This window comes from Oncorhynchus nerka, linkage group LG19 (genome assembly GCF_034236695.1).
Source record: "Oncorhynchus nerka isolate Pitt River linkage group LG19, Oner_Uvic_2.0, whole genome shotgun sequence".
NCBI lineage: Eukaryota > Metazoa > Chordata > Actinopteri > Salmoniformes > Salmonidae > Oncorhynchus > Oncorhynchus nerka.
Genome location: NC_088414.1, coordinates 25772399 through 25799408, shown reverse-complemented (window position 1 = coordinate 25799408; position 27010 = coordinate 25772399). Strand labels below are relative to the sequence as shown.

The following is a 27010-nucleotide window of genomic DNA, read 5'->3' as shown; positions in this document are numbered from 1 at the left end:
ATACAGCAGCCAACACACGAAGCATCGGGGAGTACTGGTGTTCCGGTTGGTGGTGACGTTGGTCCTAGGTCGCCACCGATGGAACCGGGGGTGCCTAGCCAGCTCGTCAGAGGTTTCGTTGGCTCGGAAGGCGCCCATCCCACGTCGGGCCTCAGCTGGATCGTCAGGTCTGTTTCGCCCAGCCGGTCCAGGAGATTTAATTTTTTGTTTTTTAGAGATGTCGGGGTGGATTCTGCCGCCAATGGAACCGGGGGTGCCTAAGCCAGCTCGTCAGGCTTCCAAGCCCTGGCTGGCTCGAGAGGTTTCCTTGCCTCGGTTGGCTCGAGAGGTTTCCTTGCCTCGGTTGTCTCGGCAGCCTTCCATCCCACGTCATTCTCCACTGGATCATCAGACTCCCTCGCCACAGCTGGAGCGACAGGCGTCCTTGCCTCAGCCGGCTCGCCAGGCTCCCATGTCTTGGCCGGTTCGCCCAGGTGGGGCGCCGGGTGGCGCTCAAGGGCACCAGGCTGCCCTGCATCACGCACTCCTGCCATCATCAATTACGCACACCTGCCTTCCCTTGTCACATGCATCAGCGATATTGGATTCATCTGGACTCACTCAATCAGCTGTTTTTTTTCCTCCCCTATATTTGTCAGTTCTCCAGCTCTGTTCCCCCCTGCTGCATTGATTGTTATGTGTTTGTTACCCATGTGCTGAAGCTGTTCCTGTCTAGTTCTATGTCCGTTCCCTATTAAATGTTTGACTCCTTGTACCTGCTTCGCCTTTCCAGCGTCGTTCCTGTGACACTTCCCGTCTCCCATACAGAGAGCCTCACCTCTCCCTCTTCCCATTTCACATATAGAGAGACTCATCTCTCCCTCTTCCTGTCTCACACACATCTCTCCATCTTCCCTGGTCTCCTAGGCTCCCCTAGAGAAAGAGGAGTACCTTGCATGGCGTCGGAACCTGGAGGATGATAAAGGGCACACTCTGGACCGCCCCACTGTTTTCCACTGGACTGGACCTGGAAAGGAGGTCTCTCTGTCTGGAGATTCCCCTAACCAGGAGGTGGGTTAGCAGCCCTGGGAAGGGCATCATACTCATAACATTATTGTTGACCTGCCTATGGTGCAATTTGTGAGTGTGTATATTCACTTATAATGATGCTCCCCTTCAGGCAGATCCACAATAGCCACAAAGTTTTTGTGATTGAAAAATAGAACACACTGACAGTAAGAATACGTTCTATGTGGACGGAACATGGACTCATGACCCAGCTGAGGTGAGCAGTGTGTTTTGGGACCAGAACCATCTATGTTTTACATGTTGTAATGGCTCTGATGGAGAACCAATGTTTACTTAGTCATTCCTATATGGATGATAAATAGCTAACAGATTTGAAGTTTGAGTCCACTGTAGATTGCTGGTTTTGTGGTCCCCCAGCCTGTTGCAACCAACCAGCTAGGCACAGTCAACAACGTCATCCAAGTGAAGAAGACTGACTTTGAGGTGTTTGATGCAGTTATGATGGACTCACAGAAGTGCTCTTATACACTGTGCTCTTCACAGATGAAAGCAGCTTCACACTGAGCACATGTGACAGACGTGACAGAGTCTGAAGACGCTGTGGAGAACTTTCTGCTGCCTGCAACATCCTCCAGCATGACCGGTTTGGCGTTGGGTCAGTCATGGTGTGGGGTGGCATTTCTTTGGGGGGGCCGCACAGCCCTCCATGTGCTCGCCAGAGGTAGCCTGACTGCCATTAGGTACTGAGATGAGATCCTCAGACCCCTTGTGAGACCATATGCTGGTGCGGTTGGCCCTGGGTTCCTCCTAATGCAAGACAATAATAGACCTCATGTGGCTGAAGTGTGTCAGCAGTTCCTGCAAGAGGAAAGCATTGCTGTTATGGACTGGCCCACCCGTTCCCCAGACCTGAATCCAACTGAGCACATCTGGGACATCTCTCCATCCACCAACGCCACGTTGCACCACAGACTGTCCAGGAGTTGGCGGATGCTTTTAGTCCAGGTCTGGGATGAGATCCCTCAGGAGACCATCCGCCACCTCATCAGGAGCATGCCCAGGTGTTGTAGGGAGGTCATACAGGCACGTGGAGGCCACACACACTACTGAGCCTCATTTTGACTTGTTTTAAGGACATTACATCAAAGTTGGATCAGCCTGTAGTGTGGTTTTCCACTTTAATTTTGAGTGTGACTCCAAATCCAGACCTCCATGGGTTGATACATTTGATTTCCATTGATCATTTTTGTGTGATTTTGTTGTCAGCACATTCAACTATGTAAAGAAAAAAGTATTTAATAAGAATATTTCATTCATTCAGATCTAGGATGTGTTATTTTAGTGTTCCCTTTCTTTTTTTGAGCAGTGTATGCCAGGTCAGTGTCCACAACCTGTTTACCCATGCATAACACCAGAGCCATGTATTAAGGAAGTTGGGCCTTTGAGCTTTCTGCATTAATGATGCCTCTTTAACATTCTATGGCAGCCATGTTAGCACCCCATTCATATTTCATGCTATGTAACTGAATGTCTAGAATTAGAACAACATTCTAAAAGTTGGCCCAACTCCCTAAATACAGACTCTGCATAACACTAATGAATGTAACCAAGTTATGCTACTGTATTGGAAAATGTCTCCATGATGCTAGAAAGTTAGATGGTAACTGGTAATAGCAAAATATTAACAAGACAAATATTGATGTTCAATCTCGCTTTGTATTTACCATCTGTTTGTGAGTTAGACCTGTCCAGCTCCCCTCCTGGACCGTACCACCAGGAACCTACATTCCCAAGCAGGAAGATAAGTCTCTGCCCATTCTGCCACCTCACCTGCTACAGGTCATCCTAAACAAGCACACAGGAATCTCTGAGTACAAGATGACAACAACTGAATCCAAACCCTCATAGGAATGTCAATGATGAAGACATGACAGAGCGGTTCATGTCATTGACAGTAATGTGCATGCACTGGAGTAAGATGTTTGCTTTCCCTCATCAGTGTGACCCTGCATTGCTTCCAGAACCCAACCATGTCATGCTCAATCACCTCTACTCCCTGTCCATTAAGGTAAGACCAGGGAGAGATCAGAAAGTGCAACTCATCGCTACAAGAAGAAGTATGTCACCACCCTGATGTATAAGCCTGTCTGGCCAGTGGCCTGTGGCTGTATAAGCCTGTCTGACCAGTGACCTGTGGCTGTATAAGCCTGTCTGGCCAGTGGCCTGTGGCTGTATAAGCCTGTCTGACAAGAGGCCTGTGGCTGTATAAGCCTGTCTGACCAGAGGCCTGTGGCTGTATAAGCCTGTCTGACCAGAGGCCTGTGGCTGTATAAGCCTGTCTGGCCAGTGGCTTGTGGCTGTATAAGCCTGTCTGACCAGAGGCCTGTGGCTGTATAAGCCTGTCTGACCAGAGGCCTGTGGCTGTATACGTCCATCTGACCAGAGACCTGTGGCTTCTCAGCCTCTGCCTTCCCACCACAGACACAACTGCTTCACACAGCACAGCCTACACCGTTGTACCTGTATATACAGTACCAATAAAAAAGTTTGGACACACCTACTCATTCAAGAGGTTTTCTTTATTTGTACTATATTCTACATTATCGAATAATAGTGAAGACATTAAAACTATGAAATAAAACATATGGAATCATTTAGTAACCAAAAAAGTGTCAAACAAATCAACATATATTTTATATTTGAGATTCTTTAAAATAATTTGCAGCAATTTGAACATGAAGGCATAATTCATGCAATCTCCTCTGAACAGTTGATGTTGAGTGGTGTCTGTTACATGAACTCTGTGAAGCATTTCTTTTGGCTGCAATTTCTGAGGCTGGTAATGAACTTATCCTCTGCAGCAGAGGTAATTCAGGGTCTTATTTTCCTGTGGTGGTCCTCATGAGAGCCATTTTCATCATAGCGCTTGATGGGTGCACAGCACTTGAATAAACTTTCAAAGTTCTTGACATTTTGTGGATTGACTGACCTTCATGTCTTAAATGAATGAGGGACTGTAATTTCTCTTTGCTTATTTGAGCTGTTCTTGCCATAATATGGACTTGGTCTTTTACCAAATAGGGCTATCTTCTGTATACCACCCCTACCTTGTCACAACGCAACTGATTGGCTCAAACCCACTAAGAAAGAAAGGAATTCCACAAATTAACTTGTAATGGGCACACCAATCTGGTTGAGAAAATGCCAAGAGTGTGCAAAGCTGTCATCAAGGCAAAACGTGGCTACTTTGAATATTCTCAAACAAAACACTTTTTTGGTTACTACATGATTCCATATATGTTATTTCATAGTTTTGATGTCTCCACTATTATTCGATAATGTAGAAAATAGTCCAAATAAAGAAAAACCCTTGAATGAGGGTAGGTGTGTCCAAACTTTTGACTGGTACTGGTATCTCAGTTCAGAATGATTTCTATTTCCCAAATCTTCCTCAATCTGCCTTTCCTCTTGTTTAATGATTGCTGTCTGTTTGATGAATGACTCAAATGTAAAATGTTATAGACATAGAGGAGCACTAGCTTTTGCGTCGGAAGGATAGAGGAGTTTTGTGGGGTGGTGGGGGGATTCTGACTGATAATACATAAGGGTTGTGTTGTGGCCTGTAGAGATACTCCTTTTGCCTGATGACATGAAGTCCCATCATCAGACAACCAGGAAGTAGTAGAACATGGTGTTCCATTTGGACAGTTTGCCAGTCTTTTTATGTTATCATTATGCTTCACCAGCTATATCAGTTTGCGTATCAGTGCAAATGTTTTATTTAAATCATTGTAAGTTAAGTAGATGAACAGGATTCTCTTCCATTAGATAGTGCTGTGTATATTTTCTAAATTACTACAGTATATGGTCAAAACAGCTCCCCTACATGTGAAACCAAGGGATGAACTCAAGAGGGGTGGCAGACTAGTAGAGTTGGGAGATGGTGGCCCCAGTCCAATTGAGAATCTGTGGCTAGATGTGCCAAGCTTATAGACACATACCCCAAGAGACTTGCAGCTGTAATTTCTGCAACAGGTGGCTCTACAACGTATTGACTTTGGTGAGGGGGGTGGGGTTGGGTGAATAGTTATGCACACTCAATTTTGCTGTTTTTTTGTCTTGTTTGTTTCACAATAAAAAATATTTTGCATCTTCAAAGTGGTAGGGATGTTGTATAAATCAAATGACATTACAAATAGTCTGGGTAGCCATTTGATTACCTGTTCAGGAGTCTTATGGCTTGGGGGTTAAAGCTGTGGAGAAGCCTTTTGGTCCTAGACTTGGCACTCTGGTACTGCCATGAGGTAGTAGAGAGAACAGTCTATGACTGGGGTGGTGGGGTCTTTGACAATTTTTAGGGCCTTCCTCTGACACCAGCTGCTGTAGAGGTCCTGGATGGCAGGCAGCTTAGCCCCAGTGATGTACTGGGCCGTACACACTACCCTCTGTAGTGCCTTGTAGTCGGAGGCCGAGAAGTTTCCGTACCAGGCAGTGATGCAAAGAGTCAGGATGCTCTCGATGTTGCAGCTGTAGAACCTTTTGAGGATCTGAGGACCCATGCCAAATCTTTTTAGTCTCCTGAGGGAGAATAGGCTTTGTCGTGTGCTCTTCACCACTGTCTTGGTGTGTTTGGACCATTCTAATTTGTTGGTGATGTGGACTTGAAGTTCTCAACCTGCTCCACTACAGCCCTGTCAATGAGAATGGGGGCGTGCCCTGTCCTCCTTTTCCTGCAGTCCACAATCATCTCCTTAGTCTTGGTTATGTTGAGGGATAGGTTGTTATTCTGGCACCACTCGGCCAGGTCTCTGATCTCCTTCTATAGGCTTTTTCATCGTTGTCGGTGATCAGACCACTGTTGTGTCGTCTGCAAACTTAATGATGGTGTTGGAGTCATGCCTGGCCACGCAGTCGTGGGTGAACAGGGAGTACAGGAGGAGACTGAGCACGCACCCCTGAGGAGCTCCAGTGTTGAGGATCAGCGTGGCAGATGTGTTGCTACCTACCCACACCACCTGGGGGTGGCCCGTCAGGAAGTCCAGGATCCAGTTGCAGATGGAGGTGTTTAGTCCCAGGATCCTTAGCTTAGTGATGAGCTTTGAGGGTACTACGGTGTTGAATGCTGAGCTGTAGTCAATGGCCAGCATTCTCACATAAGTGTTCCTTTTGCCCAGGAGGGAAAGGGCAGTGTGGAGTGCAATAGAGATTGCATCATCTGTGGATCTGTTTAGGCGGTAAATTGGAGAAGGTCTAGGATTTCTGCGATAATGGTGTTTATGTGAACCATTACCATTCTTTCAAAGCACTTTATGCCTATGGACATGAGTGCCAAGGGTCTGAGGTAATTTAGGCAGGTTGCCTTAGTGTTCTTGGGCATAGTGATTATAGTGGTCTGCTTGAAACATGTTGGTATTACAGATTAAATCAGGGACATGTTGAAAATGTCAGTGAATACAACGGCCAGTTGGTCAGCACATGCCTGGAGCACACGTCCTGGTAATCTGTCTGACCAGTCTCAACGTCAACAGTGAAGAGGCGACTCCGGCATGCTGGCCTTCTAGGCAGAGTTTGTCTGTCCAGTGTCTGTGTTATTTTTCCCATCTTAATCTCTTCTTTTTATTGGCCAGTCTGAGATATGGCTTTTTCTTTGCAACTCTGCCTAGAAGGCCAGCATCGCGGAGTCGCCTCTTCACTGTTGACGTTAAGACGGGTGTTTTGCGGGTACTATTTAATGAAGCTGCCAGTTGAGGACCTGTGAGGTGTGTGTTTCTTAAACTAGACACTCTAATGTACTTGTCCTCTTGCTCAGTTGTGCACCGGGGCCTCCCACTCCTCTTTCTATTCAGGATAGAGCCAGTTTGCACTGTTCTGTGAAGGGAGTAGTACACAGCGTTGTACGAGGTCTTCAGTTTCTTGGCAATTTCTCACATGGACTTGCCTTCACTTCTCAGAACAAGAATATACTGACTAGTTTTAGAAGAAAGTCTTTGTTTCTGGCCATTTTGAGCCTGTAATCGAACCCACAAATGCTGATGCTCCAGATACTCAACTAGTCTAAATGCCAGTTTTATTGCTTCTTTAATGAGAACAACAGTTTTCAGCTGTGCTAACATAATTGCAAAAGGGTTTTCTTATGATCAACACAGGAGTGATGGTTGCTGACAATGGGCCTTTATACACCTTTGTAGATATTCCATTGAAAATCAGCCGTTTCCAGCTACAATAGTAATTTACAAGATTAACAATGTCTACGCTGTATTTCTGATCAATTTGATGTCATTTTAATGGACAACATTTTTAGATTTTCTTTCAAAAACTAGGACATTTCAAAGTGACCCCAAACTTTTGAACAGTAGTGTACATTCAGTTGGACAACTGACTAAGTATCCCTCTTTCCCTTTCCCAATGTGTTCTCCAATCTCATAAAACATATTAGAAAAATGCACTGTGCCGTTATCCTCGCAATAACTATTGAAAGGTATTGAAAACAGGTGTGCCAATTATTTTGACCCCTATCTTTTTGAGAAGGAAACAAATATGGAATTTTTTGTTGTTGTTATTTAACCTTTATTTAACCAGGCACGTCATTTAATTAAGAAGAAATTAGTATTTACAATTTCGGCCTACAAGTCAGTTTGTGAAACTTCTGCCCTGCTTCATCATCTGGAAGTTGAATGGACAAATCTGGGTTTGACAGGTACCAGGAGAACCCTACCTGCCCCAATGCATAGTCCCAACTGTAAAGTTTGGTGGAGGAGGAATAATGGTCTGTGGCTGTTTTCAACCTTGTGGCAACAGTTTAGGGAATGCCCTTTCCTGTTTCAGCATGACAAAGCCCCAGAGCACAAGCGAGATCTGTGAGCCAGGTCTAATCGCCCAACATCAGTGCCCGATCTCACTAATGCTCTTGTGGCTGAGTGGAAGCAAGTCCCTGCAGCAATGTTCCAACTTCTAGTGGAAAGTCTTCCCACAAGAGTGGAGGCTGTTATATCAGAAAAGGGGGGACCAACTCCATATTAATGATTTATGAATGAGATGTTCGACAAGCAGGTGTCCACATACCTTTGGTCATGTAGTGTTTTTATAGTGTTTTTGCCAATCATTTTGGACCTGGCTATATACACAATTCTGTGGCCTTAATAAAATGTATGGTTTTCCATATGCTGAGCATCGTGCACACACACATGGACGCATATACAGTATTTGCTATTGTCACTATACTGTATACACAACTACATGGAATATCATAAACACTGCACATATTCTGGGAATGCCTACTGCATAAATGTGCTCCAAGAAAGTCATATTTGTGCTCTAATCTGTCTCAATCTCAACACAATTTCAGAATGCACATTTTCCTATGAGTAGTCATAACAGACATTAATGACATAAGATAATTACATGTAATGGAGCACCAACTTTCTTTAATGTACATGAAATCCAATACACTCGAGCACCAGAATGTGGGACTTTCCATGTGCTCCCATGTATTCTGTACCTGCGCAGCATGCACAGATATGGGAGACCCCAGGTTTGTCTAGGAAAGACCCTCAAGGTCGCTGAGTTACAGGTAATATAAATAGACCTCAATGCAGAGGTTTAGGTCCATAAATTCCCTTGTCGTTGGCTGGCAACATGAACTTCCTCCAAGCACTATTCCTTGTTGCTTTGGGCCTCTCTGTTGGCGAGTTGCAGTTTTATACAATCTAATTATAAATCGGGCAAATTTACCTGCAATAGTTTCAATTGCATTTTGTCATGGATAGGTCTCCATCATCATACTCGTTAGCATAATCCAATATTCGTGAATATGTTGTCAACTGAAAAGGGATAAATTGTTAACAGATTTGTACGTATCTTTACATACACAGATTTGACTAATATTATGCTGACTTTACATGGAATCTAGGTAAACGGCAAACCGGATGTCATTGTTTTCAATGACAAAATGGAGGTGAATACTGTCAGCCGCTACGGTATACAGGATTTGCCGGCAAATTTAGAATATTACAATTTTTGCCGTATCGTTGTTTTCTTGCAGATGTTGATTTGTACTGGTTGTTTACTGAAATCACCACAGCAACCCATATTGTCGTCAAAGATTTTTTATAACAAACCACAGCCTATCGTTTCAAACAGGAACAAATAGTCATAGTGGTCAGAACAAGCAAGGTGGGCAGAGCAATGAACGAGCTAGCGAGATCCTATTGGTGCGTTCTAGCATGCATTTGCATATTTCCGTTAGGGAATGCCTACTCTGAAGTGCGAGTGTGCAATAACACAATTCACATTGGCATTCCTCTAAACAATGACATTTTAAAAACTTTGACACGGGTAAAGTCTACAAAACTTAGTCCACTCTGTTCATAAAATATTTGAGTTTTGAGAACAGAAAACTATATTGAGATCAAATGGTTCGTCAATGAGAAAATTTGCAGAATGTCTGCCAAAATCTAGCTTCTCCCACTGCCAGCCACTGGGCTTCCTCTCACTACCATATTTAGTAGTGAGTGGAAACGCCAAGTACTTGCTTCACATTTGTACATCCGGTGAAATATCTGTCTCGTTGTTCTATCTGTGCTGTCCTGCTGGCTTGCGTTCTTATCCCACAATGCTGACTGGTATGACAGTTTTTGTGTCCCTCGTCTAAACCCAGGATTAGCGTACTCATCTGATCTGGCTCAGTCTTTATAATAATCTTTAACAATCACATACCATCTTTACTTATTTTCCCAGTAATGTTTTAAGTGTCTTGTATTCTATGTATGCCATTTATGTATTTAAGTGTATTTATTTTCTAGCTATTTATTTTATTTTATTAGCCTGTGAAAATTCTGTATTTCTTCAGTTTTATGTGAGCAAGAATCAATAAACTCAAACTTTTCTCACAGCCCAGACAACTAACCTTAATTACAGGACCCTGTGGCAGTTCAGAAACATGATCCTCTGCACTATGCCTAATAGCTGGCCCATCCTTGACTATGTGGACTACGGCTGCTACTGTGGCAAGGGAGGCTCTGGTACCCCTGTGGACGAACTGGACAGGTCAGGGGTTAAGGGTCAAGGGACAAGGGCTATATGTCAATAGAGCTAAAATCACTACAGTCTACACACTATCCCAACCACCAATGAATCTATGTTGACTTGACATCAATTCATGTTTTGCTTGAAAGTTTGGGTTCTTTGTTGCTTATTGCTGCCTCCAAAGTTCTGGCCAAAGTTTTGCCAGTGTGTGTGTGTGTGTAAGTATGAGTTTGTCTCAGAGTTGGTGTGTTATATGGTGTCATCCTACAGGTGCTGTGAGGTCCATGACCTGTGCTACTCTGATGCCATGTAGCATGATGAATGTTGGCCCATCATTGACAACCCTTACACTGAATCCTATGCCTATGACTGTGACGAGAACCTCAGAAAGGTCACTTGCAAGAGTGAGTAGCTCCAAAGAGTCCCCTCCCCTCACTTCATACACCACAATGATTAGCTTTATACTACATTACACACAGCGCTTGCTCTTTCCATTTTATTCTCTTACTCTACCCTCCTTATCGTTCTTTCTCTCACACAATAGAAGTAAAGAAAGAGGGAGGCAAGGAGATTATAATTCAAAAAGGGCCCAAATATTGTTCTCTACAGCAGGGTTTTCCAAACTCGGTCCTGGGGCCCAACCTGGGTGCACATTTGTTTTTTTCCCCTAGCACTACACACCTGATTCAAATAATCAAATATTGATGATAAGTTGGTTATTTGAATCAGCTGTGTAGTGCTAGGGCAACAACTAAAACGTGCACCAAGGGGGGTCTCCAGGACCGAGTTTGGGAAACCTTGCTCTACAGGGCAACATTCAGCCCAAACTACCAGTGGAGTGAACCAATGTCTTCATGATTTCTACTAGTGACAAGTCCTGCACTTTGAGAGGAATAGGCACAAAATCTTTGTACACCTGCCAGACCAGTTCTGTGATCATCTGCTCAGGCCATCCCAGATGCCCTGCAGCCATCTCAGGTGTACTGCTGTTCAGAACTCACAGACAAAAGAGACGTTCCCTCTCTTCCTCCTGTTGTCACCACAGTGGAGAGTGCTAGCAATAAGGGGGGGGGGGGGGCAGGAATGTCAGTAGCATTAAGGTGGGACAACACTAAATGCAACAGTGGAGCTTACAGAAAGGCACTGAGAAGCAACTGGGTTACCTGCAAATGACCTCCTGCACTTAACAGCCCACGACTAGCACTTCACTGGAAGAGCTTTACACAAGTACAAGTCGGCATCATTTCTTGGTAATATATGGTGTTTCGGTGCTTTTGAACAGGACATGCTGTTTTATTGCGGGGTTGGAACTCATTTCTGAACATATCTGCCAGAACTGACAATAGTAACACATGCCATGCTGGCTTTTGAGTCATACTTGCAGATAAAAGGAAATCGAGAACTTTCATGATTACATTTTGGGGGCAGGTGTCATGACACATGGCATTACCTTTCAAGATGACCATACAATGTGAGAACAGTGTACACACACAGACACACAATAGTTTCAGGCTGACTTCATTCAACTACCTGGAACTATTCACAAAATCTTCAGTCCCAGGACATTATAGCCATAGAGAGAAAGGGTGTGAGTTACATTTACATTTACATTTAAGTCATTTAGCAGACGCTCTTATCCAGAGCGACTTACAAATTGGTGCTTTCACCTTATGACATCCAGTGGAACAGCCACTTTACAATAGTGCATCTAGGTCTTTTAAGGGGGGGTGAGAAGGATTACTTTATCCTATCCTAGGTATTCCTTAAAGAGGTGGGGTTTCAGGTGTCTCCGGAAGGTGGTGATTGACTCCGCTGTCCTGGCGTCGTGAGGGAGTTTGTTCCACCATTGGGGGGCCAGAGCAGCGAACAGTTTTGACTGGGCTGAGCGGGAACTGTACTTCCTCAGTGGTAGGGAGGCGAGCAGGCCAGAGGTAGAGAGAGAGGTCAAGTGAAAGGCAGACTGACACTTTGTCACCACATCACTCCTTATTCACAACACGGTGACCTCCAACCTTGCATGTAAAGACAGGCTCTGATGCTGCCATGGTTACCAAACGATTGCTGTGCCTACCGCCCAAGTGAGTTGATGTTCATGTTGCTTGAGGCTCTAGAGAGTCTAGATCATTACATGAGTACAGTCAAGAAGACAGGTGGGCGTGCCAGTCAGGGAGGCATGGCAGTGTGTGTGTGTCACTCCTTCACACATCCAGATGCTGCTGCATACCATTTTGAGCAGAAGAACAAGCCCTTAGAATCAGAAACGTTGACAAACGGCACATCTATCAAATAAAATCAGTCAAATAAAATTTGAAGTCACATGCTTCATAAACAACAGGTTGGAGCTAGGAACACAAGCATTTCACTACACCTGCAATAACATCTGCTAAATATGTGTATGTGACCAATACAATCTGATTTGGACTAGCAGTGAAATTCTTACATACAGGCACTTCCCAATAATGCAGAGAGAAAGAAAATAGAGAAATAATAGAAAAGTAAAAAACGTAATAAAATATAACCAATGAGTAACAATAACATGACTATATACAAGGGGTACACCTGCAATGTTTAGTGCCAGTGCCGAGTCGATGTGCAGGGGTATGAGGTAATGGAGATAGATACTGTATGTGCATGTAACTAGGAATAAAGTAACAGATCGTAATTAGTAGCAGCAGCATATGTGACGAGTCAAAACAAATTGTGCACAAAGAGTCAATGCAAATAGTTAAATGGATAACCAAATAGTTACCTGGACTAACTGTTTAGCAGTCTTATGGCTTGTGGTTAGAATCTGTTCAGGGTCCTGTTAGTTCAAGACTTGGTGCATATAGCACGAAACATTTGCTTAGTTTTCACAAAAAGACTATTCCATTAATGGTAGTCAGATACAGTGGGGAGAACAAGTATTTGATACACTGCCGATTTTGCAGGTTTTCCTACTTACAAAGCATGTAGAGATCTGTAATTTTTTATCATAGGTACACTTCAACTGTGAGAGACGGAATCTAAAACCAAAATCCAGAAAATCACATTGTATGATTTTTAAGTAATTAATTTGCATTGTATAACATGACATAAGTATTTGGTACATCAGAAAAGCAAAACGTAATATTTGATACAGAAACCTTTGTTTGCAATTACATAGATCATACGTTTCCTGTAGTTCTTGACCAGGTTTGCACACACTGCAGCAGGGATTTTGGCCCACTCCTCCATACAGACCGTCTCCAGATCCTTCAGGTTTCGGGGCTGTCGCTGGGCAATACGGACTTTCAGCTCCCTCCAAAGATTTTCTATTGGCTTCAGGTCTGAAGACTGGCTAGGCCACTCCAGGACCTTGAGATGCTTCTTATGGAGCCACTCCTTAGTTTACCTGGCTGTGTGTTTCGGGTCGTTGTCAAGCTGGAAGACCCAGCCACGACCCATCTTCAATGCTCTTACTGAGGGAAGGAGGTTGTTGGCCAAGATCTCATGATACATGGCCCCATCCATCCTCCCCTCAATACAGTGCAGTCGTCCTGTCCCCTTTGCAGAAAAGCATCGCCAAATAATGATGTTTCCACCTCCATGCTTCACAGTTGGGATGGTGTTCTTGGTGTTATACTCATCCTTCTTCTTCCTCCAAACACGGTGAGTGGAGTTTAGACCAAAAAGCTCTATTTTTGTCTCATCAGACCACATGACCTTCTCCCATTCCTCCTCTGGATCATCCAGATGGTCATTGGCAAACTTCAGACGGGCCTGGACATGCGCTGGCTTGAGTAGGAGGACCTTGCGTGCGCTGCAGGATTTTAATCCATGACGGCGTAGTATGTTAGTAATGGTTTTCTTTTAGACTGTGGTCCCAGCTCTCTTCAGGTCATTGACCAGGTCCTGCCATGTAGTTCTGGGCTGATCCCTCACCTTCCTCATGATCATTGATTCCCCACGAGGTGAGATCTTGCATGGAGCCCCAGACCGAGGGTGATTGATCGTCATCTTGAACTTCTTCCATTTTCTAATAATTGTGCCAACAGTTGTTGCCTTCTCACCAAGTTGCTTGCCTATTGTCCTGTAGCCCATCCCAGCCTTGTGCAGGTCTACAATTGTACCCCTGATGTCCTATCACAGCTCTCTGGTCTTGGCCATTGTGGAGAGAACAGGAGTGCTTGTTAAAGAAAAACTAACAGGTCTGTGAGAGCCAGAATTATTACTGGTTGGTAGGCAATAAAATGCAAATGAATTACTTAAAAATCATACAATGTTCTTTTCTGGATTTTTGTTTTAGATTCCATCTCTCACAGTTGAAGTGTACCTATGATAAAAAATTACGGACCTCTACATGCTTTGTAAGTAGTAAAACCTGCAAAATCGACAGTGTATCAAATACTTCTTCTCCCCACTGTAGAAGGTTAATGATTCCACACAAATTTGAATTAGCCTCAAATTAGTTTTTCCCTTTATATACCAACTTAGAGGGCTTGTGATAACTATATACAGTAGGTGGTGGTATGATTTGTCAGTTGCTAGACATGCCGTTTCAGAATAATGAGAGTGAAGACAATACTATTTTGAATGTTTAATAACTCAAGGCACACATTATTTTGTTCAAAGGCTAGTTCTGGTGGCTGAAGTTGAAGTCTGCATGACACTCTTCTTGGGAGGGCCTTTGTGTGCAATCAGTACTAATAAACACCTGGAAACTAACTCTGTGAAGAGTTTAAGAAGCGTCTGTCACGTTCTGACCTTAGTTCTTTGTTTATGTCTTTGTTTTAGTATGGTCAGGGCGTGAGTTGGGTGGGTAGTCTATGTTCTTTTTTCTATGTTGTGGTGTTGTGTTTGGCCTGGTATGGTTCTCAATCAGAGGCAGGTGTCGTCCGTTGTCTCTGATTGAGAATCAAACTTAGGTAGCCTTTTCCCACCTGTGTTTTGTGGGTGATTATTTTCTGTTTAGTGTGTTTTGCACCTGAAGGAGCTGTTTCGGTTGTGCTTTTTGTTTCTTTGTTTGATAGTATTCAGTTTAAATAAATAACATGAACAAGTACCACGCTGCGCTTTGGTCCTCACCTTCTTCCACCGACGTCCGTTACAGAGTCATAGGCTGTATTTAGACAGGCAGCCCAATTGACTTTTTTCCACTAATTGGTCTTCTGAACAATCACGTCAGATATTTTCATATCCAGTCTTTTTCAGAGCTGATCTGATTGATCAAAACCAATTTCACAATTGGGCTGCCTTTAAACTCAGCCTTAGTTCTAAGAACCAATAAATAAGATACAATTATGATCTTGGTGTTTAGGAAACTCCCCCGAGTGATCTGGAATATGTTGAGGGTAGCACAAGGCTGTATTCTATGAAAAGTACATGAGTAGTGCAAATCTATTTCTCATTTTAGTTGGGGCCCAGTTGAACAGTAGAATTAAGGGCTGCTACAAAGTCAAACATAGCAGTCTTCCAAACCTCTACCGTCAGACAGTTTCAATTCCATTTCAGTTGAGTCCGTTACTTCCTCTATTAAAATTAAAACAGGTTTTAACATTGCACATATTCTTGGAAAGAGTATGTCAAATTCAGGCAGCCAGAATCAGATTGGCAAAGTTGTTTAATTTCCTGACCAGATTAGGGCCTGTTCCATCCACCAGAAAGGGACAGAATTCTCCAGTTGCCCCCAACTCTGGCTGATAAAGGCCTCTGAGTGGTGTTAGAAATCAGGGTACATGGGGTTCTTTAGGCTGGTTCCTCTGCTCCTTGGCCATTAGGGGGACACTGGAGGTGGTGATACAGTGCCATAACGGGGCCTGGGAATGGCTGTAACCTGACCCGTCAAGCTTCACACACACCCTATAGTTCTGTCCCTTGTTGTTGTCCCAACAAGGTGTGTCCCCGCTGCCTAGCCGGAAGGACACACAGAACTCATGACGCTCGCTGGGATCCAGGTTCTGGGGGAGGGGGACGTCAAAGGCAAACACATCAGTCCTAAAATCGCTGTAGAGCCGGTGAAGGTAGGAGCAGGCGATGTCACGATGGCTACGCCATGAGTCAAAGGTCACCTGCACGTGCACAGACTTCTCAAAGCCAACATTGCAGACACGCACGGTGCCACTCAAGGAGTGCTCAGTAATGCTGACACAGACCCTTTGTATCAGCAAACACCACGCGCTTCTTCTTAGGGATGGCACTGTTCCTGTGGACACAGTTCCAAGACCACTGGTGAGGAGGAAAAGGATGAAGAGGAGGGGGGTGCAGTGCAGAGGCTTGCCCTGGGAGTCTGGAAATCTCTTGTCTGAAGGGGAGGTCTCAGGGCCTTCAGAGGAGACACACCCAGTAGGTGACAGAGGGGAGGACTCGAGCTCAGACACAGTTGCATGGTAAGGTCCACCCACTGGCATGGCTGACTGCTGTGGTATGGAGTGGCCTCCAAATGCTTGAAGCACTCTAAAGGGAACAAGGTTGATGAGGATAGATTAGACTTAGATGAGAATTTAAAATGCTTGACCATTTTTAACAACTCTTTCAAAAAATAAATATATATTTAACCTTTATTTAACTAGGCAAGTCAGTTAAGAAAAAATTCTTATTTACAATGACGACCTACCCAGACCAAATCCTAACGATGCAGGGTCAATTGTGCGCCGCCCTATGGGACTCTCAAACACAGCCCGTTGTGAAACAGCCTGGAATTGAACCAGGGTCTGTAGTTATACCTCAAGCACTGAGATGGAGTGCCTTAGACCACTGCATCACTCGGGAGCCCAAATTAATTATGTCATTAATAAGGAAACAGATGTCAGCTAAGACAGAACAAGACTGCTATCCATATTAGATTTTGCGGATAAGGGGTATAGCATCTAAAAACTAATTTCATGTTAACTGTTAGACAATACAAACAGCAGTTCTACATTCAGAGCAGTCTACCGATTCTAACTTCTAGCAGGTAGTCATAAGACCACAAGTTCTCGAATGCAGATGCTATGGAATGCCCTTAGGCCACGTCTCGTAAATTCATGAAATAATTTATCAAGCTGAAAGTTGTGGAAAGGTCAGGATGTTCTAGCATGGACCCAAGATAATTCAAAACCCACAAATACAAGTAGCCCTGGCGCGTCAAGACACAATTGATTCTAAAATGTAACTTTTTGTGAAGACCTCAACCAAAATAAAGGAAAATCAACGAAGCTAAAGATAAAACGAATTAAGTTGAAACATGAGAAATGACTGACATAGACATTTAGAGAAAGGTGTGGTCAGTCGTGCAAAATGACCTGTGAGGCACCATAAAAAGCCAGTGAATTTCCACCATAAAAAGCCAGTGAATTTCCACGGAATTCAGCTTTAAGAGTGACATGTGGCCAGTGCCACCGAACAAGTCTGCATTTGAAAGAGTCAGTTGATCATTTTAGCAGTGAACAACCAATGCAAAATCATGCGGAAGTAATTTGTGAAATTAAAGATATCAGGCAAATAGAATATTTATGGAAAATTCACTCTAAATTTGATGAAGTCCATCTGCCAAACATAAGAAAAGAGAAACTAAGAAAAAAGAAAAATCAACGCCCACTTGTTTCCATTCTAAATGTATCACCCCTTTCGACACTCCACGCTAATGATTTCTCTGTCGAGAAATTGACGCGCTAATTTAATAAAGATACTACTCTTGCCCTCAACTTTTGATTCTTCGCATGAGCCGTTTCTCCTGTCAATCAGAGCAGCCTCTGTGACTGATCAATAGGCAAGATGTGATCAACAGGCAAGACATTTCCAGACATTAGGCTACTCAATAGTGCTATTGTAAGTTTATCATCAACATCGTTGCCTGCTAAGCGCAATGCACCTTCATCCAACATAGCCTGGGTCTACATTTTATTAATAACAACACATGAGTAGGCCTATTTTACCTTTAGAACTTTATATCAGTAGGCATACATAAGGATTTATTGCATAAGACTGGCAAAAAAAAAATAGGCCAAGATGATGGGCCAATGTTATTTTGCATAATAATAGTAGTCAAAACTACTGCTGCTAATGGCATGTTTAGGCTACAGGGGCGGACTGGCCATTTTAAGGCCCAGTGGGCCTGTATAACTTGGGTTTTTAGTGCAACATAAACATTATCTGACTAATAATGTTTGATGCATTTGGTAATGTTACATTACATTACACATTACATCATACAAGGGGAAAAATGGGCCAGTGTGGTGGCCTCAAGAATAAAAAACTTACAGGTGTGGCCTGTGTGAGGTGAGGTGAGTGGCGAGGTGGTCTAAGTTACTGTCTTGCAGTGTTGCGGCGTCACTACAGCCTGGGGTTTGATCCCAGGCTGTGTCTTTGATCCCAGGCTGTGTCTTTACCGGCCGTGACCGGGAGCCCTAAAGGGCAGCGCATAATTGGCCCAGCATTGTCTGGGTTAGGGGACGGTTTGGCCGGGGGGTGGCTTTACTTGGCTCATCATGCTCTAGCGACTCCTTGTGGCGGGCCATGTGCCTGCAGGCTGACTTCGGTCATCAGTTGAACAGTATTTCCTCCAACACATAGGTGCAGCTGGCTTCTGGATTAAGCGAGCGGGTGGTAAGAAGCGCGGTTTGGTGGGTCATTTTTCGGAGGACACATGACTCGACCTTCGCCTCTCCTGAGCCCATTGGGCAGTTGCAGCGATGAGTCAAGAATGAAATTGGGGAGGAAAAGGGGTTAAAAATTACAACAACAAAAAAAACGGACTATTGTGTAAGAAATGCCAGGCACAATTTCTGGTCCCAGTCCAACCCTGGGCTACTACATGAAGACATATATAGGCTACATAGGTTATGCATGAAATGTAAGTGTGTGGTGCCCCATTGACAGAGATGTGAGGCAAATGTCTGTTCAGTTTCCAAAATAATTTTTGTTATATGTTATGTAGCCAGCAAAAAACTGCATTCCATAAAATGATGATGCAGCCATCGTCTTGTTCCGCCCAGGACCGTGGCAGGGACTGCAGTGCTTACAGTCAGACAGTAAAACTGCACACAGGGAACACATAAAAACAATGGATTATTCCTAATCCTCTCACTTGGAATGCCTGTAAATTAATTAAATCTGTCACAGCAATGTTTATTCAGTGTTTTTGTTTAGGTAGTACTGTACTACATTGTTTCTGTTGCTCACACCCATGTTGTCACTTGCAAGCATATCACCAAGACAGAGGTAGAGGGACTGACCCACCAGTTGACCTAGTCTAAGAGATCAGTCCAGATCATGAGACTACAAGGCTCTGGTTAAGGGGTTTCCAACATGTCTTCTGAGTGGCGCAGCGGTCTAGGTCTAAGGCACTGTATTGCAGTGCTGAAGGTGTCACTACAGACCCTTGTTCAATTCCAAGCTGTATCACAACTGTCCCTGATTGGGAGTGCCATATGGTGGTGCACAATTAGCCCAGTGGGGTTAGGGGTAGGCCATCATAGTAAATAAGAATTTGCTCTTTAACTGACTTGCCAAGTTAAATATAATATTTTTAGGGCTTACCCTTGTAGCAGAGGAGGCTGGTGGGAAGAACTATAGGAGGACAGGCATGTGTAATGCTAGAATGGAATAAATGTAACGTTACCAAATGCATCAAACATATGGAAACCACATGTTTGACTCCGTTCCATTATTCAATTCCAGCCATTACAATGAACCCGTCTTCTAATCGCTACTCCCACCAGCCTCCTCTGCTACATGGGTAAGCCCTAAATAAGTGAGTCAGGATGAGCTGTTTTACACAACACAGGATTATACATTTGGCAAAGATACAAAACCTCAAAAGCACAATGTCATTAGCAATACATTGTCAGAGATCAAACCCTGCATTCAGGTTCAGACAAGGATGTACCAGGTTGCTTGCAGCTGGTTATTATGATTTTTTCTTTTCATAGTCTTAAAATGGCCTTCCCATTCAAACATGATACACTTAAAACAAGTGTTTGTGTGAATGATGCCTATTAATATATATTCTTCCAGGGTGTCTCCTAGGATACAGATGGAGTTATTTATGACAGTTAAAAACTAGTAATGCCTGTATGTAATATCTGATGCTAATTAAGAGCATAAAGGTTTCTTACAGGGCTATTGGTTGTGTCTGGGGAAGGTATTTGAGGAATTTGATTGGTTGTGTTCAGATTACATTTTCTCTCTCCCAAATGTGATTCACTGAAGACGGATAGCTAATATCTCCCAAGATAGTTGATTCTGTCTCTGAATATCAGAAGTGGTCATTGATTTTTTGTTTTTCCATGTACTGACTAACTGTACATTTCACCCTGATCAAAGAGACTCTTCCCAGAACAAAGCAATGCTGGGTCATTATATTCAATAGACACAGACAGTAGATTAACTATAGGGCCTTGAAAGATTGAAAAGAGAAAAAAAACACAATATTCACTAAAGGTTGATACAGTATTTGTTCTCTGATATTTCAACCTTCAAATAAGATGTGACATATAGTTCATTAAGAAGGACAGTGGCAGGTGATACCATCCTGCATGAAACCAGTGGTGTAAAGTACTTATGTAAAAAATACTTTAAAGTACTACTTAAGTAGTTTTTTTGTGTATCTGTACTTTACCTTACTATTTATATTTTGGACAACTTTTACTTTTACTTCACTACATTCCTAAATAAAATCATGTACTTTTAACCCCATACATCCCTCCTGCCTCTGATCTGGCGGACTCACTAAATACAAATGCTTCGTTTGGAAATTATGTCTGTTTGTTGTAGTGTGCCCCAGGCTATCCTTAAATAAAAAATAAAAAATTGTGCCATCTGGTTAGCTTAATATAATACATTTGAAATTATTTATAGTTTTACTTTTGATACTTAAGTATCTGTTTGCTCTCTGATATCTCAACCTTCAATAGAGAAGTGACAGACGGTGCATTAACAAAGACAGTGGCAGGTGACACCAGAATTTAAAAAATGTATACTTTATTAAATTAGGCAAGTCAGTTAAGAACAAATTCTTATTTACAATGACGGTCTAGGAACAGTGGTTTAACTGCCTTGTTCAGGGACAGAAAAACATATATATTTTTTTACCTTGATTTAGCAACATTTCGGTTACTGGCCCAACACTCTAACCACTAGGCTACCTGCCGCCCCAAATATACCAGAGGTGCCAGATTCATCACACATTTTATGTCAGTAAGAACAAAGATAATACATGTTGATAACTGCTGATCAAAGAACATGTCTTTGTTAAAGTCCTACTCCAGCCTCTTTTTCAGCTCTTTTATCACCTGATTTACTTAACAAAAGGCACTGCTCAATAGGTGGTCCAGGTGTCTTCTGACATGGCACAAGTGTGGATAGATGCACCTCTAATTGTTCCTCAAGCGAAGGAGAGACTGATGTCATCAAGGGCACCATCAGAGCAACTCATTGAATGGCCTACTACATGATGTTTGCATTTGTGTCTTTACCCTGAAGTGTGTGTATATACATTAATGTATTTATATGTAGGATATTGTTTTTCAATAGGAAAAGTAAAACAAAAAGCTGGAGTGCATCTTTAAACTACCATCTCTGAAAGTCTGGAATTGATGTTTAGGCTTCAATTACCCGGGCACCTGGGCACCTGGGCACCTGCGATTTACTGTAAATCAGAGATAAGGGGAATGCAAACAAATTCCCTGTTTACAGGATACAAATCTTTGCCAATGTGATTTATTCCATTTCTAAGTGTGCTGCTTTTAATAAACACCACAGCAATAAAAAAACATGTCTTTTTTATTGAATTGATGTGAAAACCGGAAAGGTACCAATGTTAACCCCAAGCATGAATATGACTCATGAGAAAAAAAGGGAGGTTAGGTACTGGCAGAGTCAGCGATCAATAGAGAAATTAGGAGGGCCTGAATAAAGGGAATGTGACATTGGCCCTGATGAACCCACATGATCCTTCCAGTACATTAGTATTCTGCCATAACAGAATGTATCTCTTGAGCCAAAGCGATGTTCCACATTTTAGTCAAGTAATCCCCATTGATTCATTTTAACTGGCAAATGCAATTGATTACAAGGCATTGATTTCTGTGAGCCTATATACTAAATTACCACTTATCGACAAAGTGCGAATGTGTTTGTGAGCATGAATGTGAGGAGGGATGCTGTTTGCAGTTTTGAATGGAACTTTCTTAATCCCAATCAAGATGCTTCTTTGTTGTGTTTTTTATATTTTTTAATGGTATCCATTATGCTTTTCACTTTCTGTTACACAATTATGTGATGTTCCGTTTTGGGTCTCATGAAGTCCTATTATGGAGAATATTATGTACATAAAGTAGTCTATACACATGAGAGGACTTAACACACGTTTTATTTCAGTGTAATTTCATGTAGCTTCACTTGATGGCACTGGAGCATCAGCGTTGAATATCATGACTGCATATGGGATATCTGTAAACTGTCATGCAGTGTACACACAGAAAAATCCCATCACAAACATTACCTTTCAAAAAAGGAGAGCTTAAATCCCTGGAACAATGCCCATGTGTGTAACATGATACATCTGTTATCAGACAGACAGATAGAAGCCCTAGAAATATTTGCATGAAATAGTCACCCTTCTGGTGACTAGAGCGGGTTTTGCTGGTGACCAGCATTCATTGTGCTGTGGACACTTGCTGGATTGCTGGTGATACTGGTCTGCTGGTGAATGCATTTCATATTATGCTGGCCTGGCTTGCAAAGTAATGTTAATTCCTATTGGAATCCAGCCAGAGTTGGGATATCCAACAATTGAAATTTTTATTAACCCACACACTGCTTTCAGAATTACTTCCAGAGTTAGAGAGATACATGAATGAGACCTAAACCATCTAAACTGGAACAACCAAGTCAAATCAAATCATATCAAATTTTATTTGTCACATGCACATGGTTAGCAGATGTTAATGTGAGTGTAGCGAAATTCTTGTGCTTCTAGTTCCGACAATGCAGTAATATCTAACAAGTAATCTAACAATTCCCCAACAACTCCCTAATACAGACAAATCTAAAGGGGTGAATGAGAATATGTACATGTAAGTATATGGATGAGCGATGGACGAGCGTCATAGGCAAGGTGCAGTAGATGGTATAAAATAGAGTAAATACAGTACATGTGATATGAGTAATGTAAGATATGTAAACATTATTAAAGTGGCATTATTTAGAGTGCATTGTATAAAGTGACTAGTGATCCATTTATTAAAGTGGCCAGTGACTGGGTCTCAATAAAGGCAGCAGCCTCTCTGAGTTAGTGATGGCTGTTTAGTGGTCTGATGGCCTTGAGATAGAAGCTGTTTTTCAGTCTCTCGGTCCCAGCTTTGATGCACCTGTACTGACCTCACCTTCTGGATGGTAGTGGTGTGAGCAGGCAATGGCTCGGGTGGTTAATGTCCTTGATAATCTTTTTGACCTTCCTGTGACATCGGGTGCTGTACAGTCATGGCCAAAAGTTTTGAGAATGACACAAATATTAATTTTCACAAAGTCTGCTGCCTCAGTTTGTATGATGGCAATTTGCATATACTCCAGAATGTTATGAAGAGTTATAAGATGAACTGCAATTATTTGCAAAGACCTTCTTTGCCATGCAAATGAAATTAATCGACAAAAAACATGTCCACTGCATTTCAGCCCTGCCACAAAAGTACCAGCTGACATCATGTCAGTGATTCTCTCATTAACACAGGTGTGAGTGTTGACGAGGACAAGACTGGAGATCACTCTGTAATGCTGAATGAGTTCAAATAACAGACTGGAAGCTTCAAAAGGAGGGTGGTGCTTGGAATCACTGTTCTTCCTCTGTCATCCATGGTTACCTGCAAGGAAACATGTGCCATCATCATTGCTTTGCACAAAAAGGGCTTCACAGGCAAGGATTTTGCTGCCAGTAAGATTGCACCTAAATCAACCATTTATCGGATGATCGAGAACTTCAAGGAGAGCGGTTAAATTGTTGTGTAGAAAGTCCAGAAAGTACCAGGACCATCTCCTAAAGTTGATTCAGCTGCAGGATCGGAGCACCACCAGTACAGAGCTTGCTCAGGAATGGCAACAGCTTCTGCACGCACAGTGAGACAAAGACTTTTGGATGATGGCCTGGTGTCAAGAAGGGCAGCAAAAAAGCCTCTTCTCTCCAGGAAAAACATCAGGGACAGACTGATATTCTGCAGAAGGTAAAGGGATTGGACTGCTGAGGACTGGAGTAAAGTCATTTCTCTGATGAATCCCCTTTCCGATTGTTTGGGGCATCCGGAAAAAAGCTTGTCTGGAGAAGACAAGGTGAGCGCTACCATCAGTCCTGCGTCATACCAACAGTGAAGCATCCTGAGACCATTCATGTGTGGGGTTGCTTCTCAGCCAAGGGAGTGGGCTCACTCACAATTTTGCCTAAGAACACAGACATCATCAAATCAAATCAAATCAAATTTATTTATATAGCCCTTCGTACATCAGCTGATATCTCAAAGTGCTGTACAGAAACCCAGCCTAAAACCCCAAACAGCAAGCAATGCAGGTGTAGAAGCACGGTGGCTAGGAAAAACTCCCTAGAAAGGCCAAAACCTAGGAAGAAACATGAATAAAGAATGGTACGAACACATCCTTCGAACCATCCAGGAAATGTTTGGTGATGAACAATGCCTTTTCCAGCATGATGGAGCACCTTGCCATAAGGAAAAAGGGATAACTAAGTGACTCGGGGAACAAAGCATCGATATTTTGGGTCCATGGCCAGGAAACTACCCAGACCTTAATCCCATTGAGAACTTGTGGTCAATCCTCAAGAGGCGGGTGGACAAACAAAAACCCACAAGTTAGACCATGCTAGTCAGAATAGCTTGACCTGCTAGACCATGGATGGGCAAGTGTGATAGGGTCCCGTATGGCTCAGTTGGTAGACCATGGTGCTTGCAATGCCAGGGTTGTGGGTTTGATTCCAACAGAGGACCAGTTTTGGATTAAAAAAGTATCAACATTTATGCAGTCTGCTCAGTGGCTAAAATGTAGTAGGGGTGGGGGACACAAACAATTGCAACTCATCATGAAGGGCTGTGGATCTCTCGTGTGAACAAAGCATTGCTGGTTCATTATAATCAATAGACACAGACAGTAGATTAGACTAGAGTGCCTTGAAAGATTGGCTACCCCACTTCTAGAGGAGACAGCTGAACCATTCACCTTCAACCTCCATGAAATGAGCCACACAAAGTTGAACTGGGGGCATGAATTATCTCATGAATGTCTGAAACAGTATTTGGTCTCTGAGATATCAACCTTCAATAGAGAAGTGGTATGGGTCATTCCACTAATTAGGTACCTTTCGAGTAGGGTAACTTGGTGAAAAACATGCTGTCATAAAAAACACATGTTCAGCTTAACTTCCCATCTCTCTGAATCACTAATAACATGAAATAAATAGTGATCTTCACAAATAACTTTGTCGAAGTAACGACATAACTAGGACCTTACAATGATGGTGGAAAGTGAGAAATGTTGTGGTTAAAATCTCCATAGAAACCACAGAAGGACAAAATGCAGATTTTTAACATTTTAAACTTGTCTGTACAAAAGATCACTTCATTTAATATTTGTGCACAATTTCTACTTAAAATATCAAAGGGCACTTATGCACTCATGTCGTGGTATGATACTGTGTATAGTGTGTCTAGATGGACGTTGGCAGGTGATACCAGACGTGATATCAGAGGTGCAAGATTCATCACACAGTTCATGTCAGTAAGAACAAAGTAAATACATGTTGTTAACTGCTGATCAAAGAACAGTCTCTTTTTTTCAGCTAATTTATCACCTGATTTACTTAACAAAAGGCACTGCTCAATAGGTGGTCCAGGTGTCTTCTGACATGGCACAAGTGTGGAAGGGGTGGGCTTCCTTTTCGGTTTTCTATTACTCTATTGTTCCTCAAGCAAGGGGGAAGCTGATGACATCAGAGGGCACCATCAGACCAACTCCTTGAATTGTGTACTCCATGAAGTTTGCACTTGTGTCTAAAAAACACTATTCTTGCTCAAAACATACAGTATATATGTTTTTACCCTTCAGTGTGTGTTTACATTACTGTATTTATACATGGAATATTGTTTTTCAACAAGAAAAGTAAATCAAATAGCTGGAGTGCGTCTTTAAACGACACCATGTGTCTAACCATGTGTATGTGACCAATAAGATTTGTTTTGATTTGATCTCTGAAAGTCTGGAACTGATGTTAAGCCTCCAATTAGCTGGGCAACTGCGATTTACTGTAAATCAGAGATAAGGGGAAGAATATTGAGGAATGCAAAACAAATTCACTATTTACACGATAAAGATGTTTTCTAATTTGATTGCTTTTAATAAACACAACAGCAATAAAAAAAACTTGGTTTGTCATTAAAGAGAAGTGAAAACAGAAAGGTACCAATATTAACCACAGCATGAATATGGGAGTGCAAGTACTGGCAGAGTCAGCGATCAATAGAGACATTAGAAGGAGGGCCTGAATAAAGGGAATGTGACATTGGCCCTGATGAGCCCACATGGTCCTTTCAGTAAATTAGTATTCTCCCATAACAGAATGTATCTCTTGAGCCAAATCGAGTAATCCCCATTGATTAAATTTAACCGACAAATGCAATTGATTACAACAAGGCGGTTTTACAATTGAAAATCATTGATTTCTGTGAGCCCATATACTAAATTACCACTTATCGATGAAGTGTGAATGTGTCACGTCCTGACCATAGAGAGACCTTATTTTCTATGGTAAAGTAGGTCAGGGTGTGACTGGGGGTTAGTTTAGTTTATTCTTTCTATGTGGGGTTCTAGTTTTGTTTTTCTATGTTGGTGATTTTGTATGATTCCCAATTAGAGGCAGCTGGTAATCGTTGTCTCTAATTGGGGATCATGTTTAGGTAGCTTTTTCCACCTGTGTTTTGGTGGGATATTGTTTATGTGTAGTTGCATGTTAGCATGCCATTGTTGTCATGGTTAGTTTATT

The 27010-nt window shown here is 42.6% G+C and overlaps 1 pseudogene; it reads left to right on the top strand.

Moving 5' to 3' along the window:
- Positions 1-217: 217 nt before the first annotated feature.
- On the top strand, positions 218-3255 carry LOC115146922 (5'-AMP-activated protein kinase subunit beta-1-like; annotated as a pseudogene).
- Positions 3256-27010: the final 23755 nt, after the last annotated feature.